Below are 20,107 nucleotides of genomic sequence, written 5' to 3' on the forward strand. Positions count from 1 at the left end.
ACTCTGTTCTTTACCTTTTTCACACTATGAAACAGCTTTGTATTCACCTTAAACACTGTTGCAGGGCAAGAGATCATGTTTAGACTAAAAGGGAATGCATTATAAGAAGAATCTTTACTTTGAAACTCTGTTCTTTACCTTTTTCACACTATGAAACAGCTTTGTATTCACCTTAAACACTGTTTCAGGGCAAGAGATTGTGTTTTAGACTAAAAGGGAATGCATTATAAGAAGAATCTTTACTTTGAAACTCTGTTCTTTACCTTTTTCACACTATGAAACAGCTTTGTATTCACCTTAAACACTGTTTCAGGGCAAGAGATTGTGTTTTAGACTAAAAGGGAATGCATTATAAGAAGAATCTTTACTTTGAAACTCTGTTCTTTACCTTTTTCACACTATGAAACAGCTTTGTATTCACCTTAAACACTGTTTCAGGGTAAGAGATTGTGTTTTAGACTAAAAGGGAATGCATTATAAGAAGAATCTTTACTTAGAAACTCTGTTCTTTACCTTTTTCACACTATGAAACAGCTTTGTATTCACCTTAAACACTGTTTCAGAGCTAGACATCTTGTTTTTAACCAAACTGAATAACTTACAATATGTTAAGAAAACACATATTTCAAATGAAAAGAGTTTATAACAAGGGGACATCAAGTTGTTTGTAATATGACCAATTAAATTAATTGCAACTCTGTTTTTACACCTCTAACCACAAGGAGGCAACGTTTCCACGCATTATAATTGGCTTATACATAGTTTCAGAGCAAGAAATATTGTTTTTAACCAAATTGAACAACTTAAACACTGTTTCAGGGCAAGAGATTGTGTTTTAGACTAAAAGGGAATGCATTATAAGAAGAATCTTTACTTTGAAACTCTGTTCTTTACCTTTTTCACACTATGAAACAGCTTTGTATTCACCTTAAACACTGTTGCAGGGCAAGAGATCATGTTTAGACTAAAAGGGAATGCATTATAAGAAGAATCTTTACTTTGAAACTCTGTTCTTTACCTTTTTCACACAATGAAACAGCTTTGTATTCACCTTAAACACTGTTGCAGGGCAAGAGATCATGTTTAGACTAAAAGGGAATGCATTATAAGAAGAATCTTTACTTTGAAACTCTGTTCTTTACCTTTTTCACACTATGAAACAGCTTTGTATTCACCTTAAACACTGTTTCAGGGCAAGAGATTGTGTTTTAGACTAAAAGGGAATGCATTATAAGAAGAATCTTTACTTTGAAACTCTGTTCTTTACCTTTTTCACACAATGAAACAGCTTTGTATTCACTTTGTAACACTGTTGCAGGGCAAGAGATCATGTTTAGACTAAAAGGGAATGCATTATAAGAAGAATCTTTACTTTGAAACTCTGTTCTTTACCTTTTTCACACTATGAAACAGCTTTGTATTCACCTTAAACACTGTTGCAGGGCAAGAGATCATGTTTAGACTAAAAGGGAATGCATTATAAGAAGAATCTTTACTTTGAAACTCTGTTCTTTACCTTTTTCACACTATGAAACAGCTTTGTATTCACCTTAAACACTGTTTCAGGGCAAGAGATTGTGTTTTAGACTAAAAGGGAATGCATTATAAGAAGAATCTTTACTTTGAAACTCTGTTCTTTACCTTTTTCACACTATGAAACAGCTTTGTATTCACCTTAAACACTGTTTCAGGGCAAGAGATTGTGTTTTAGACTAAAAGGGAATGCATTATAAGAAGAATCTTTACTTTGAAACTCTGTTCTTTACCTTTTTCACACTATGAAACAGCTTTGTATTCACCTTAAACACTGTTGCAGGGTAAGAGATTGTGTTTTAGACTAAAAGGGAATGCATTATAAGAAGAATCTTTACTTAGAAACTCTGTTCTTTACCTTTTTCACACTATGAAACAGCTTTGTATTCACCTTAAACACTGTTTCAGAGCTAGACATCTTGTTTTTAACCAAACTGAATAACTTACAATATGTTAAGAAAACACATATTTCAAATGAAAAGAGTTTATAACAAGGGGACATCAAGTTGTTTGTAATATGACCAATTAAAGTAATTGCAACTCTGTTTGAACACGTTTCACCACAACGAAACAGGGTTTCTATGCATTGTAATCGGCTTATACAGCGTTTCAGAGCAAGAAATATTGTTTTTAACCAAACTGAACAACTTACAATATCCTAAGAAAACACATATTTCAAGTGAAAAGAGTTTATACAGGGGAGAAACAAGTTGTTTTAACATGGTTCTAATGTGACCCTTGAAAGTAATTGCAACTCTGTTTTTACACCTCTAACCACAAGGAGGCAACGTTTCCACGCATTATAATTGGCTTATACATAGTTTCAGAGCAAGAAATATTGTTTTTAACCAAATTGATCAACTTGTACACTGTTTCAGGGCAAGAGATTGTGTTTTAGACTAAAAGGGAATGCATTATAAGAAGAATCTTTACTTTGAAACTCTGTTCTTTACCTTTTTCACACTATGAAACAGCTTTGTATTCACCTTAAACACTGTTTCAGGGCAAGAGATTGTGTTTTAGACTAAAAGGGAATGCATTATAAGAAGAATCTTTACTTTGAAACTCTGTTCTTTACCTTTTTCACACAATGAAACAGCTTTGTATTCACCTTAAACACTGTTGCAGGGCAAGAGATCATGTTTAGACTAAAAGGGAATGCATTATAAGAAGAATCTTTACTTTGAAACTCTGTTCTTTACCTTTTTCACACTATGAAACAGCTTTGTATTCACCTTAAACACTGTTGCAGGGCAAGAGATCATGTTTAGACTAAAAGGGAATGCATTATAAGAAGAATCTTTACTTTGAAACTCTGTTCTTTACCTTTTTCACACTATGAAACAGCTTTGTATTCACCTTAAACACTGTTTCAGGGCAAGAGATTGTGTTTTAGACTAAAAGGGAATGCATTATAAGAAGAATCTTTACTTTGAAACTCTGTTCTTTACCTTTTTCACAATATGAAACAGCTTTGTATTCACCTTAAACACTGTTTCAGGGCAAGAGATTGTGTTTTAGACTAAAAGGGAATGCATTATAAGAAGAATCTTTACTTTGAAACTCTGTTCTTTACCTTTTTCACACTATGAAACAGCTTTGTATTCACCTTAAACACTGTTGCAGGGCAAGAGATCATGTTTAGACTAAAAGGGAATGCATTATAAGAAGAATCTTTACTTTGAAACTCTGTTCTTTACTTTTTCACACAATGAAACAGCTTTGTATTCACCTTAAACACTGTTGCAGGGCAAGAGATCATGTTTAGACTAAAAGGGAATGCATTATAAGAAGAATCTTTACTTTGAAACTCTGTTCTTTACCTTTTTCACACAATGAAACAGCTTTGTATTCACCTTAAACACTGTTGCAGGGCAAGAGATCATGTTTAGACTAAAAGGGAATGCATTATAAGAAGAATCTTTACTTTGAAACTCTGTTCTTTACCTTTTTCACACTATGAAACAGCTATGTATTCACCTTAAACACTGTTTCAGGGCAAGAGATTGTGTTTTAGACTAAAAGGGAATGCATTATAAGAAGAATCTTTACTTTGAAACTCTGTTCTTTACCTTTTTCACACAATGAAACAGCTTTGTATTCACTTTGTAACACTGTTGCAGGGCAAGAGATCATGTTTAGACTAAAAGGGAATGCATTATAAGAAGAATCTTTACTTTGAAACTTTGTTCTTTACCTTTTTCACACTATGAAACAGCTTTGTATTCACCTTAAACACTGTTGCAGGGCAAGAGATCATGTTTAGACTAAAAGGGAATGCATTATAAGAAGAATCTTTACTTTGAAACTCTGTTCTTTACCTTTTTCACACTATGAAACAGCTTTGTATTCACCTTAAACACTATTTCAGGGCAAGAGATTGTGTTTTAGACTAAAAGGGAATGCATTATAAGAAGAATCTTTACTTTGAAACTCTGTTCTTTACCTTTTTCACACGATGAAACAGCTTTGTATTCACCTTAAACACTGTTGCAGGGCAAGAGATCATGTTTAGACTAAAAGGGAATGCATTATAAGAAGAATCTTTACTTTGAAACTCTGTTCTTTACCTTTTTCACACAATGAAACAGCTTTGTATTCACCTTAAACACTGTTGCAGGGCAAGAGATCATGTTTAGACTAAAAGGGAATGCATTATAAGAAGAATCTTTACTTTGAAACTCTGTTCTTTACCTTTTTCACACTATGAAACAGCTTTGTATTCACCTTAAACACTGTTTCAGGGCAAGAGATTGTGTTTTAGACTAAAAGGGAATGCATAATAAGAAGAATATTTACTTTGAAACTCTGTTCATTACCTTTTTCACACTATGAAACAGCTTTGTATTCACCTTAAACACTGTTTCAGGGCAAGAGATTGTGTTTTAGACTAAAAGGGAATGCATTATAAGAAGAATCTTTACTTTGAAACTCTGTTCTTTACCTTTTTCACACTATGAAACAGCTTTGTATTCACCTTAAACACTGTTGCAGGGCAAGAGATCATGTTTAGACTAAAAGGGAATGCATTATAAGAAGAATCTTTACTTTGAAACTCTGTTCTTTACCTTTTTCACACTATGAAACAGCTTTGTATTCACCTTAAACACTGTTGCAGGGCAAGAGATCATGTTTAGACTAAAAGGGAATGCATTATAAGAAGAATCTTTACTTTGAAACTCTGTTCTTTACCTTTTTCACACTATGAAACAGCTTTGTATTCACCTTAAACACTGTTTCAGGGCAAGAGATCGTGTTTTAGACTAAAAGGGAATGCATTATAAGAAGAATCTTTACTTTGAAACTCTGTTCTTTACCTTTTTCACACTATGAAACAGCTTTGTATTCACCTTAAACACTGTTTCAGGGCAAGAGATTGTGTTTTAGACTAAAAGGGAATGCATTATAAGAAGAATCTTTACTTTGAAACTCTGTTCTTTACCTTTTTCACACTATGAAACAGCTTTGTATTCACCTTAAACACTGTTGCAGGGCAAGAGATCATGTTTAGACTAAAAGGGAATGCATTATAAGAAGAATCTTTACTTTGAAACTCTGTTCTTTACCTTTTTCACACAATGAAACAGCTTTGTATTCACCTTAAACACTGTTGCAGGGCAAGAGATCATGTTTAGACTAAAAGGGAATGCATTATAAGAAGAATCTTTACTTTGAAACTCTGTTCTTTACCTTTTTCACACTATGAAACAGCTTTGTATTCACCTTAAACACTGTTTCAGGGCAAGAGATTGTGTTTTAGACTAAAAGGGAATGCATTATAAGAAGAATATTTACTTTGAAACTCTGTTCTTTACCTTTTTCACACTATGAAACAGCTTTGTATTCACCTTAAACACTGTTTCAGGGCAAGAGATTGTGTTTTAGACTAAAAGGGAATGCATTATAAGAAGAATCTTTACTTTGAAACTCTGTTCTTTACCTTTTTCACACTATGAAACAGCTTTGTATTCACCTTAAACACTGTTGCAGGGCAAGAGATCATGTTTAGACTAAAAGGGAATGCATTATAAGAAGAATCCTTACTTTGAAACTCTGTTCTTTACCTTTTTCACACAATGAAACAGCTTTGTATTCACCTTAAACACTGTTGCAGGGCAAGAGATCATGTTTAGACTAAAAGGGAATGCATTATAAGAAGAATCTTTACTTTGAAACTCTGTTCTTTACCTTTTTCACACTATGAAACAGCTTTGTATTCACCTTAAACAGTGTTTCAGGGCAAGAGATTGTGTTTTAGACTAAAAGGGAATGCATTATAAGAAGAATCTTTACTTTGAAACTCTGTTCTTTACCTTTTTCACACTATGAAACAGCTTTGTATTAACCTTAAACACTGTTGCAGGGCAAGAGATCATGTTTAGACTAAAAGGGAATGCATTATAAGAAGAATCTTTACTTTGAAACTCTGTTCTTTACCTTTTTCACACTATGAAACAGCTTTGTATTCACCTTAAACACTGTTGCAGGGCAAGAGATCATGTTTAGACTAAAAGGGAATGCATTATAAGAAGAATCTTTACTTTGAAACTCTGTTCTTTACCTTTTTCACACTATGAAACAGCTTTGTATTCACCTTAAACACTGTTTCAGGGCAAGAGATTGTGTTTTAGACTAAAAGGGAATGCATTATAAGAAGAATCTTTACTTTGAAACTCTGTTCTTTACCTTTTTCACACTATGAAACAGCTTTGTATTTACCTTAAACACTGTTTCAGGGCAAGAGATTGTGTTTTAGACTAAAAGGGAATGCATTATAAGAAGAATCTTTACTTTGAAACTCTGTTCTTTACCTTTTTCACACTATGAAACAGCTTTGTATTCACCTTAAACACTGTTGCAGGGTAAGAGATTGTGTTTTAGACTAAAAGGGAATGCATTATAAGAAGAATCTTTACTTAGAAACTCTGTTCTTTACCTTTTTCACACTATGAAACAGCTTTGTATTCACCTTAAACACTGTTTCAGAGCTAGACATCTTGTTTTTAACCAAACTGAATAACTTACAATATGTTAAGAAAACACATATTTCAAATGAAAAGAGTTTATAACAAGGGGACATCAAGTTGTTTGTAATATGACCAATTAAAGTAATTGCAACTCTGTTTGAACACGTTTCACCACAACGAAACAGGGTTTCTATGCATTGTAATCGGCTTATACAGCGTTTCAGAGCAAGAAATATTGTTTTTAACCAAACTGAACAACTTACAATATCCTAAGAAAACACATATTTCAAGTGAAAAGAGTTTATACAGGGGAGAAACAAGTTGTTTTAACATGGTTCTAATGTGACCCTTGAAAGTAATTGCAACTCTGTTTTTACACCTCTAACCACAAGGAGGCAACGTTTCCACGCATTATAATTGGCTTATACATAGTTTCAGAGCAAGAAATATTGTTTTTAACCAAATTGATCAACTTGTACACTGTTTCAGGGCAAGAGATTGTGTTTTAGACTAAAAGGGAATGCATTATAAGAAGAATCTTTACTTTGAAACTCTGTTCTTTACCTTTTTCACACTATGAAACAGCTTTGTATTCACCTTAAACACTGTTTCAGGGCAAGAGATTGTGTTTTAGACTAAAAGGGAATGCATTATAAGAAGAATCTTTACTTTGAAACTCTGTTCTTTACCTTTTTCACACAATGAAACAGCTTTGTATTCACCTTAAACACTGTTGCAGGGCAAGAGATCATGTTTAGACTAAAAGGGAATGCATTATAAGAAGAATCTTTACTTTGAAACTCTGTTCTTTACCTTTTTCACACTATGAAACAGCTTTGTATTCACCTTAAACACTGTTGCAGGGCAAGAGATCATGTTTAGACTAAAAGGGAATGCATTATAAGAAGAATCTTTACTTTGAAACTCTGTTCTTTACCTTTTTCACACTATGAAACAGCTTTGTATTCACCTTAAACACTGTTTCAGGGCAAGAGATTGTGTTTTAGACTAAAAGGGAATGCATTATAAGAAGAATCTTTACTTTGAAACTCTGTTCTTTACCTTTTTCACAATATGAAACAGCTTTGTATTCACCTTAAACACTGTTTCAGGGCAAGAGATTGTGTTTTAGACTAAAAGGGAATGCATTATAAGAAGAATCTTTACTTTGAAACTCTGTTCTTTACCTTTTTCACACTATGAAACAGCTTTGTATTCACCTTAAACACTGTTGCAGGGCAAGAGATCATGTTTAGACTAAAAGGGAATGCATTATAAGAAGAATCTTTACTTTGAAACTCTGTTCTTTACTTTTTCACACAATGAAACAGCTTTGTATTCACCTTAAACACTGTTGCAGGGCAAGAGATCATGTTTAGACTAAAAGGGAATGCATTATAAGAAGAATCTTTACTTTGAAACTCTGTTCTTTACCTTTTTCACACAATGAAACAGCTTTGTATTCACCTTAAACACTGTTGCAGGGCAAGAGATCATGTTTAGACTAAAAGGGAATGCATTATAAGAAGAATCTTTACTTTGAAACTCTGTTCTTTACCTTTTTCACACTATGAAACAGCTATGTATTCACCTTAAACACTGTTTCAGGGCAAGAGATTGTGTTTTAGACTAAAAGGGAATGCATTATAAGAAGAATCTTTACTTTGAAACTCTGTTCTTTACCTTTTTCACACAATGAAACAGCTTTGTATTCACTTTGTAACACTGTTGCAGGGCAAGAGATCATGTTTAGACTAAAAGGGAATGCATTATAAGAAGAATCTTTACTTTGAAACTTTGTTCTTTACCTTTTTCACACTATGAAACAGCTTTGTATTCACCTTAAACACTGTTGCAGGGCAAGAGATCATGTTTAGACTAAAAGGGAATGCATTATAAGAAGAATCTTTACTTTGAAACTCTGTTCTTTACCTTTTTCACACTATGAAACAGCTTTGTATTCACCTTAAACACTATTTCAGGGCAAGAGATTGTGTTTTAGACTAAAAGGGAATGCATTATAAGAAGAATCTTTACTTTGAAACTCTGTTCTTTACCTTTTTCACACGATGAAACAGCTTTGTATTCACCTTAAACACTGTTGCAGGGCAAGAGATCATGTTTAGACTAAAAGGGAATGCATTATAAGAAGAATCTTTACTTTGAAACTCTGTTCTTTACCTTTTTCACACAATGAAACAGCTTTGTATTCACCTTAAACACTGTTGCAGGGCAAGAGATCATGTTTAGACTAAAAGGGAATGCATTATAAGAAGAATCTTTACTTTGAAACTCTGTTCTTTACCTTTTTCACACTATGAAACAGCTTTGTATTCACCTTAAACACTGTTTCAGGGCAAGAGATTGTGTTTTAGACTAAAAGGGAATGCATAATAAGAAGAATATTTACTTTGAAACTCTGTTCATTACCTTTTTCACACTATGAAACAGCTTTGTATTCACCTTAAACACTGTTTCAGGGCAAGAGATTGTGTTTTAGACTAAAAGGGAATGCATTATAAGAAGAATCTTTACTTTGAAACTCTGTTCTTTACCTTTTTCACACTATGAAACAGCTTTGTATTCACCTTAAACACTGTTGCAGGGCAAGAGATCATGTTTAGACTAAAAGGGAATGCATTATAAGAAGAATCTTTACTTTGAAACTCTGTTCTTTACCTTTTTCACACAATGAAACAGCTTTGTATTCACCTTAAACACTGTTTCAGGGCAAGAGATTGTGTTTTAGACTAAAAGGGAATGCATTATAAGAAGAATCTTTACTTTGAAACTCTGTTCTTTACCTTTTTCACACTATGAAACAGCTTTGTATTCACCTTAAACACTGTTGCAGGGCAAGAGATCATGTTTAGACTAAAAGGGAATGCATTATAAGAAGAATCTTTACTTTGAAACTCTGTTCTTTACCTTTTTCACACTATGAAACAGCTTTGTATTCACCTTAAACACTGTTGCAGGGCAAGAGATCATGTTTAGACTAAAAGGGAATGCATTATAAGAAGAATCTTTACTTTGAAACTCTGTTCTTTACCTTTTTCACACTATGAAACAGCTTTGTATTCACCTTAAACACTGTTTCAGGGCAAGAGATCGTGTTTTAGACTAAAAGGGAATGCATTATAAGAAGAATCTTTACTTTGAAACTCTGTTCTTTACCTTTTTCACACTATGAAACAGCTTTGTATTCACCTTAAACACTGTTTCAGGGCAAGAGATTGTGTTTTAGACTAAAAGGGAATGCATTATAAGAAGAATCTTTACTTTGAAACTCTGTTCTTTACCTTTTTCACACTATGAAACAGCTTTGTATTCACCTTAAACACTGTTGCAGGGCAAGAGATCATGTTTAGACTAAAAGGGAATGCATTATAAGAAGAATCTTTACTTTGAAACTCTGTTCTTTACCTTTTTCACACAATGAAACAGCTTTGTATTCACCTTAAACACTGTTGCAGGGCAAGAGATCATGTTTAGACTAAAAGGGAATGCATTATAAGAAGAATCTTTACTTTGAAACTCTGTTCTTTACCTTTTTCACACTATGAAACAGCTTTGTATTCACCTTAAACACTGTTTCAGGGCAAGAGATTGTGTTTTAGACTAAAAGGGAATGCATTATAAGAAGAATATTTACTTTGAAACTCTGTTCTTTACCTTTTTCACACTATGAAACAGCTTTGTATTCACCTTAAACACTGTTTCAGGGCAAGAGATTGTGTTTTAGACTAAAAGGGAATGCATTATAAGAAGAATCTTTACTTTGAAACTCTGTTCTTTACCTTTTTCACACTATGAAACAGCTTTGTATTCACCTTAAACACTGTTGCAGGGCAAGAGATCATGTTTAGACTAAAAGGGAATGCATTATAAGAAGAATCCTTACTTTGAAACTCTGTTCTTTACCTTTTTCACACAATGAAACAGCTTTGTATTCACCTTAAACACTGTTGCAGGGCAAGAGATCATGTTTAGACTAAAAGGGAATGCATTATAAGAAGAATCTTTACTTTGAAACTCTGTTCTTTACCTTTTTCACACTATGAAACAGCTTTGTATTCACCTTAAACAGTGTTTCAGGGCAAGAGATTGTGTTTTAGACTAAAAGGGAATGCATTATAAGAAGAATCTTTACTTTGAAACTCTGTTCTTTACCTTTTTCACACTATGAAACAGCTTTGTATTAACCTTAAACACTGTTGCAGGGCAAGAGATCATGTTTAGACTAAAAGGGAATGCATTATAAGAAGAATCTTTACTTTGAAACTCTGTTCTTTACCTTTTTCACACTATGAAACAGCTTTGTATTCACCTTAAACACTGTTGCAGGGCAAGAGATCATGTTTAGACTAAAAGGGAATGCATTATAAGAAGAATCTTTACTTTGAAACTCTGTTCTTTACCTTTTTCACACTATGAAACAGCTTTGTATTCACCTTAAACACTGTTTCAGGGCAAGAGATTGTGTTTTAGACTAAAAGGGAATGCATTATAAGAAGAATCTTTACTTTGAAACTCTGTTCTTTACCTTTTTCACACTATGAAACAGCTTTGTATTCACCTTAAACACTGTTGCAGGGCAAGAGATCATGTTTAGACTAAAAGGGAATGCATTATAAGAAGAATCTTTACTTTGAAACTCTGTTCTTTACCTTTTTCACACAATGAAACAGCTTTGTATTCACCTTAAACACTGTTGCAGGGCAAGAGATCATGTTTAGACTAAAAGGGAATGCATTATAAGAAGAATCTTTACTTTGAAACTCTGTTCTTTACCTTTTTCACACTATGAAACAGCTTTGTATTCACCTTAAACACTGTTTCAGGGCAAGAGATTGTGTTTTAGACTAAAAGGGAATGCATTATAAGAAGAATCTTTACTTTGAAACTCTGTTCTTTACCTTTTTCACACAATGAAACAGCTTTGTATTCACCTTAAACACTGTTGCAGGGCAAGAGATCATGTTTAGACTAAAAGGGAATGCATTATAAGAAGAATCTTTACTTTGAAACTCTGTTCTTTACCTTTTTCACACTATGAAACAGCTTTGTATTCACCTTAAACACTGTTGCAAGGCAAGAGATCATGTTTAGACTAAAAGGGAATGCATTATAAGAAGAATCTTTACTTTGAAACTCTGTTCTTTACCTTTTTCACACTATGAAACAGCTTTGTATTCACCTTAAACACTGTTTCAGGGCAAGAGATTGTGTTTTAGACTAAAAGGGAATGCATTATAAGAAGAATCTTTACTTTGAAACTCTGTTCTTTACCTTTTTCACACTATGAAACAGCTTTGTATTCACCTTAAACACTGTTTCAGGGCAAGAGATTGTGTTTTAGACTAAAAGGGAATGCATTATAAGAAGAATCTTTACTTTGAAACTCTGTTCTTTACCTTTTTCACACTATGAAACAGCTTTGTATTCACCTTAAACACTGTTGCAGGGCAAGAGATCATGTTTAGACTAAAAGGGAATGCATTATAAGAAGAATCTTTACTTTGAAACTCTGTTCTTTACCTTTTTCACACTATGAAACAGCTTTGTATTCACCTTAAACACTGTTTCAGGGCAAGAGATCGTGTTTTAGACTAAAAGGGAATGCATTATAAGAAGAATCTTTACTTTGAAACTCTGTTCTTTACCTTTTTCACACTATGAAACAGCTTTGTATTCACCTTAAACACTGTTTCAGGGCAAGAGATTGTGTTTTAGACTAAAAGGGAATGCATTATAAGAAGAATCTTTACTTTGAAACTCTGTTCTTTACCTTTTTCACACAATGAAACAGCTTTGTATTCACCTTAAACACTGTTGCAGGGCAAGAGATCATGTTTAGACTAAAAGGGAATGCATTATAAGAAGAATCTTTACTTTGAAACTCTGTTCTTTACCTTTTTCACACAATGAAACAGCTTTGTATTCACCTTAAACACTGTTGCAGGGCAAGAGATCATGTTTAGACTAAAAGGGAATGCATTATAAGAAGAATCTTTACTTTGAAACTCTGTTCTTTACCTTTTTCACACTATGAAACAGCTTTGTATTCACCTTAAACACTGTTTCAGGGCAAGAGATTGTGTTTTAGACTAAAAGGGAATGCATTATAAGAAGAATATTTACTTTGAAACTCTGTTCTTTACCTTTTTCACACTATGAAACAGCTTTGTATTCACCTTAAACACTGTTTCAGGGCAAGAGATTGTGTTTTAGACTAAAAGGGAATGCATTATAAGAAGAATCTTTACTTTGAAACTCTGTTCTTTACCTTTTTCACACTATGAAACAGCTTTGTATTCACCTTAAACACTGTTGCAGGGCAAGAGATCATGTTTAGACTAAAAGGGAATGCATTATAAGAAGAATCTTTACTTTGAAACTCTGTTCTTTACCTTTTTCACACAATGAAACAGCTTTGTATTCACCTTAAACACTGTTGCAGGGCAAGAGATCATGTTTAGACTAAAAGGGAATGCATTATAAGAAGAATCTTTACTTTGAAACTCTGTTCTTTACCTTTTTCACACTATGAAACAGCTTTGTATTCACCTTAAACAGTGTTTCAGGGCAAGAGATTGTGTTTTAGACTAAAAGGGAATGCATTATAAGAAGAATCTTTACTTTGAAACTCTGTTCTTTACCTTTTTCACACTATGAAACAGCTTTGTATTAACCTTAAACACTGTTGCAGGGCAAGAGATCATGTTTAGACTAAAAGGGAATGCATTATAAGAAGAATCTTTACTTTGAAACTCTGTTCTTTACCTTTTTCACACTATGAAACAGCTTTGTATTCACCTTAAACACTGTTGCAGGGCAAGAGATCATGTTTAGACTAAAAGGGAATGCATTATAAGAAGAATCTTTACTTTGAAACTCTGTTCTTTACCTTTTTCACACTATGAAACAGCTTTGTATTCACCTTAAACACTGTTGCAGGGCAAGAGATCATGTTTAGACTAAAAGGGAATGCATTATAAGAAGAATCTTTACTTTGAAACTCTGTTCTTTACCTTTTTCACACAATGAAACAGCTTTGTATTCACCTTAAACACTGTTGCAGGGCAAGAGATCATGTTTAGACTAAAAGGGAATGCATTATAAGAAGAATCTTTACTTTGAAACTCTGTTCTTTACCTTTTTCACACTATGAAACAGATTTGTATTCACCTTAAACACTGTTTCAGGGCAAGAGATTGTGTTTTAGACTAAAAGGGAATGCATTATAAGAAGAATCTTTACTTTGAAACTCTGTTCTTTACCTTTTTCACACTATGAAACAGCTTTGTATTCACCTTAAACACTGTTGCAGGGCAAGAGATCATGTTTAGACTAAAAGGGAATGCATTATAAGAAGAATCTTTACTTTGAAACTCTGTTCTTTACCTTTTTCACACAATGAAACAGCTTTGTATTCACCTTAAACACTGTTGCAGGGCAAGAGATCATGTTTAGACTAAAAGGGAATGCATTATAAGAAGAATCTTTACTTTGAAACTCTGTTCTTTACCTTTTTCACACTATGAAACAGATTTGTATTCACCTTAAACACTGTTTCAGGGCAAGAGATTGTGTTTTAGACTAAAAGGGAATGCATTATAAGAAGAATCTTTACTTTGAAACTCTGTTCTTTACCTTTTTCACACTATGAAACAGCTTTGTATTCAGCTTAAACACTGTTGCAGGGCAAGAGATCATGTTTAGACTAAAAGGGAATGCATTATAAGAAGAATCTTTACTTTGAAACTCTGTTCTTTACCTTTTTCACACAATGAAACAGCTTTGTATTCACCTTAAACACTGTTGCAGGGCAAGAGATCATGTTTAGACTAAAAGGGAATGCATTATAAGAAGAATCTTTACTTTGAAACTCTGTTCTTTACCTTTTTCACACTATGAAACAGCTTTGTATTCACCTTAAACACTGTTGCAAGGCAAGAGATCATGTTTAGACTAAAAGGGAATGCATTATAAGAAGAATCTTTACTTTGAAACTCTGTTCTTTACCTTTTTCACACTATGAAACAGCTTTGTATTCACCTTAAACACTGTTTCAGGGCAAGAGATTGTGTTTTAGACTAAAAGGGAATGCATTATAAGAAGAATCTTTACTTTGAAACTCTGTTCTTTACCTTTTTCACACTATGAAACAGCTTTGTATTCACCTTAAACACTGTTTCAGGGCAAGAGATTGTGTTTTAGACTAAAAGGGAATGCATTATAAGAAGAATCTTTACTTTGAAACTCTGTTCTTTACCTTTTTCACACTATGAAACAGCTTTGTATTCACCTTAAACACTGTTGCAGGGCAAGAGATCATGTTTAGACTAAAAGGGAATGCATTATAAGAAGAATCTTTACTTTGAAACTCTGTTCTTTACCTTTTTCACACTATGAAACAGCTTTGTATTCACCTTAAACACTGTTTCAGGGCAAGAGATCGTGTTTTAGACTAAAAGGGAATGCATTATAAGAAGAATCTTTACTTTGAAACTCTGTTCTTTACCTTTTTCACACTATGAAACAGCTTTGTATTCACCTTAAACACTGTTTCAGGGCAAGAGATTGTGTTTTAGACTAAAAGGGAATGCATTATAAGAAGAATCTTTACTTTGAAACTCTGTTCTTTACCTTTTTCACACAATGAAACAGCTTTGTATTCACCTTAAACACTGTTGCAGGGCAAGAGATCATGTTTAGACTAAAAGGGAATGCATTATAAGAAGAATCTTTACTTTGAAACTCTGTTCTTTACCTTTTTCACACAATGAAACAGCTTTGTATTCACCTTAAACACTGTTGCAGGGCAAGAGATCATGTTTAGACTAAAAGGGAATGCATTATAAGAAGAATCTTTACTTTGAAACTCTGTTCTTTACCTTTTTCACACTATGAAACAGCTTTGTATTCACCTTAAACACTGTTTCAGGGCAAGAGATTGTGTTTTAGACTAAAAGGGAATGCATTATAAGAAGAATATTTACTTTGAAACTCTGTTCTTTACCTTTTTCACACTATGAAACAGCTTTGTATTCACCTTAAACACTGTTTCAGGGCAAGAGATTGTGTTTTAGACTAAAAGGGAATGCATTATAAGAAGAATCTTTACTTTGAAACTCTGTTCTTTACCTTTTTCACACTATGAAACAGCTTTGTATTCACCTTAAACACTGTTGCAGGGCAAGAGATCATGTTTAGACTAAAAGGGAATGCATTATAAGAAGAATCTTTACTTTGAAACTCTGTTCTTTACCTTTTTCACACAATGAAACAGCTTTGTATTCACCTTAAACACTGTTGCAGGGCAAGAGATCATGTTTAGACTAAAAGGGAATGCATTATAAGAAGAATCTTTACTTTGAAACTCTGTTCTTTACCTTTTTCACACTATGAAACAGCTTTGTATTCACCTTAAACAGTGTTTCAGGGCAAGAGATTGTGTTTTAGACTAAAAGGGAATGCATTATAAGAAGAATCTTTACTTTGAAACTCTGTTCTTTACCTTTTTCACACTATGAAACAGCTTTGTATTAACCTTAAACACTGTTGCAGGGCAAGAGATCATGTTTAGACTAAAAGGGAATGCATTATAAGAAGAATCTTTACTTTGAAACTCTGTTCTTTACCTTTTTCACACTATGAAACAGCTTTGTATTCACCTTAAACACTGTTGCAGGGCAAGAGATCATGTTTAGACTAAAAGGGAATGCATTATAAGAAGAATCTTTACTTTGAAACTCTGTTCTTTACCTTTTTCACACTATGAAACAGCTTTGTATTCACCTTAAACACTGTTGCAGGGCAAGAGATCATGTTTAGACTAAAAGGGAATGCATTATAAGAAGAATCTTTACTTTGAAACTCTGTTCTTTACCTTTTTCACACAATGAAACAGCTTTGTATTCACCTTAAACACTGTTGCAGGGCAAGAGATCATGTTTAGACTAAAAGGGAATGCATTATAAGAAGAATCTTTACTTTGAAACTCTGTTCTTTACCTTTTTCACACTATGAAACAGATTTGTATTCACCTTAAACACTGTTTCAGGGCAAGAGATTGTGTTTTAGACTAAAAGGGAATGCATTATAAGAAGAATCTTTACTTTGAAACTCTGTTCTTTACCTTTTTCACACTATGAAACAGCTTTGTATTCAGCTTAAACACTGTTGCAGGGCAAGAGATCATGTTTAGACTAAAAGGGAATGCATTATAAGAAGAATCTTTACTTTGAAACTCTGTTCTTTACCTTTTTCACACAATGAAACAGCTTTGTATTCAACTTAAACACTGTTGCAGGGCAAGAGATCATGTTTAGACTAAAAGGGAATGCATTATAAGAAGAATCTTTACTTTGAAACTCTGTTCTTTACCTTTTTCACACAATGAAACAGCTTTGTATTCACCTTAAACACTGTTGCAGGGCAAGGGATCATGTTTAGACTAAAAGGGAATGCATTATAAGAAGAATCTTTACTTTGAAACTCTGTTCTTTACCTTTTTCACACTATGAAACAGCTTTGTATTCACCTTAAACACTGTTTCAGGGCAAGAGATTGTGTTTTAGACTAAAAGGGAATGCATTATAAGAAGAATCTTTACTTTGAAACTCTGTTCTTTACCTTTTTCACACAATGAAACAGCTTTGTATTCACCTTAAACACTGTTGCAGGGCAAGAGATCATGTTTACACTAAAAGGGAATGCATTATAAGAAGAATCTTTACTTTGAAACTCTGTTCTTTACCTTTTTCACACAATGAAACAGCTTTGTATTCACCTTAAACACTGTTGCAGGGCAAGAGATCATGTTTAGACTAAAAGGGAATGCATTATAAGAAGAATCTTTACTTTGAAACTCTGTTCTTTACCTTTTTCACACTATGAAACAGATTTGTATTCACCTTAAACACTGTTTCAGGGCAAGAGATTGTGTTTTAGACTAAAAGGGAATGCATTATAAGAAGAATCTTTACTTTGAAACTGTTCTTTACCTTTTTCACACTATGAAACAGCTTTGTTTTCACCTTAAACACTGTTTCAGGGCAAGAGATCGTGTTTTAGACTAAAAGGGAATGCATTATAAGAAGAATCTTTACTTTGAAACTCTGTTCTTTACCTTTTTCACACTATGAAACAGCTTTGTATTCAGCTTAAACACTGTTGCAGGGCAAGAGATCATGTTTAGACTAAAAGGGAATGCATTATAAGAAGAATCTTTACTTTGAAACTCTGTTCTTTACCTTTTTCACACAATGAAACAGCTTTGTATTCACCTTAAACACTGTTGCAGGGCAAGAGATCATGTTTAGACTAAAAGGGAATGCATTATAAGAAGAATCTTTACTTTGAAACTCTGTTCTTTACCTTTTTCACACAATGAAACAGCTTTGTATTCACCTTAAAGACTGTTGCAGGGCAAGAGATCATGTTTAGACTAAAAGGGAATGCATTATAAGAAGAATCTTTACTTTGAAACTCTGTTCTTTACCTTTTTCACACTATGAAACAGCTTTGTATTCACCTTAAACACTGTTGCAAGGCAAGAGATCATGTTTAGACTAAAAGGGAATGCATTATAAGAAGAATCTTTACTTTGAAACTCTGTTCTTTACCTTTTTCACACTATGAAACAGCTTTGTATTCACCTTAAACACTGTTTCAGGGCAAGAGATTGTGTTTTAGACTAAAAGGGAATGCATTATAAGAAGAATCTTTACTTTGAAACTCTGTTCTTTACCTTTTTCACACTATGAAACAGCTTTGTATTCACCTTAAACACTGTTGCAGGGCAAGAGATCATGTTTAGACTAAAAGGGAATGCATTATAAGAAGAATCTTTACTTTGAAACTCTGTTCTTTACCTTTTTCACACAATGAAACAGCTTTGTATTCACCTTAAACACTGTTGCAGGGCAAGAGATCATGTTTAGACTAAAAGGGAATGCATTATAAGAAGAATCTTTACTTTGAAACTCTGTTCTTTACCTTTTTCACACTATGAAACAGATTTGTATTCACCTTAAACACTGTTTCAGGGCAAGAGATTGTGTTTTAGACTAAAAGGGAATGCATTATAAGAAGAATCTTTACTTTGAAACTCTGTTCTTTACCTTTTTCACACTATGAAACAGCTTTGTATTCAGCTTAAACACTGTTGCAGGGCAAGAGATCATGTTTAGACTAAAAGGGAATGCATTATAAGAAGAATCTTTACTTTGAAACTCTGTTCTTTACCTTTTTCACACAATGAAACAGCTTTGTATTCAACTTAAACACTGTTGCAGGGCAAGAGATCATGTTTAGACTAAAAGGGAATGCATTATAAGAAGAATCTTTACTTTGAAACTCTGTTCTTTACCTTTTTCACACAATGAAACAGCTTTGTATTCACCTTAAACACTGTTGCAGGGCAAGAGATCATGTTTACACTAAAAGGGAATGCATTATAAGAAGAATCTTTACTTTGAAACTCTTTTCTTTACCTTTTTCACACAATGAAACAGCTTTGTATTCACCTTAAACACTGTTGCAGGGCAAGAGATCATGTTTAGACTAAAAGGGAATGCATTATAAGAAGAATCTTTACTTTGAAACTCTGTTCTTTACCTTTTTCACACTATGAAACAGATTTGTATTCACCTTAAACACTGTTTCAGGGCAAGAGATTGTGTTTTAGACTAAAAGGGAATGCATTATAAGAAGAATCTTTACTTTGAAACTGTTCTTTACCTTTTTCACACTATGAAACAGCTTTGTTTTCACCTTAAACACTGTTTCAGGGCAAGAGATCGTGTTTTAGACTAAAAGGGAATGCATTATAAGAAGAATCTTTACTTTGAAACTCTGTTCTTTACCTTTTTCACACTATGAAACAGCTTTGTATTCAGCTTAAACACTGTTGCAGGGCAAGAGATCATGTTTAGACTAAAAGGGAATGCATTATAAGAAGAATCTTTACTTTGAAACTCTGTTCTTTACCTTTTTCACACAATGAAACAGCTTTGTATTCAACTTAAACACTGTTGCAGGGCAAGAGATCATGTTTAGACTAAAAGGGAATGCATTATAAGAAGAATCTTTACTTTGAAACTCTGTTCTTTACCTTTTTCACACAATGAAACAGCTTTGTATTCACCTTAAACACTGTTGCAGGGCAAGGGATCATGTTTAGACTAAAAGGGAATGCATTATAAGAAGAATCTTTACTTTGAAACTCTGTTCTTTACCTTTTTCACACTATGAAACAGCTTTGTATTCACCTTAAACACTGTTTCAGGGCAAGAGATTGTGTTTTAGACTAAAAGGGAATGCATTATAAGAAGAATCTTTACTTTGAAACTCTGTTCTTTACCTTTTTCACACAATGAAACAGCTTTGTATTCACCTTAAACACTGTTGCAGGGCAAGAGATCATGTTTACACTAAAAGGGAATGCATTATAAGAAGAATCTTTACTTTGAAACTCTGTTCTTTACCTTTTTCACACAATGAAACAGCTTTGTATTCACCTTAAACACTGTTGCAGGGCAAGAGATCATGTTTAGACTAAAAGGGAATGCATTATAAGAAGAATCTTTACTTTGAAA

Source organism: Electrophorus electricus, chromosome 12 (assembly GCF_041902795.1).
Source record: "Electrophorus electricus isolate QZ-2024a chromosome 12, ASM4190279v1, whole genome shotgun sequence".
NCBI classification, from domain to species: Eukaryota; Metazoa; Chordata; class Actinopteri; order Gymnotiformes; family Gymnotidae; genus Electrophorus; species Electrophorus electricus.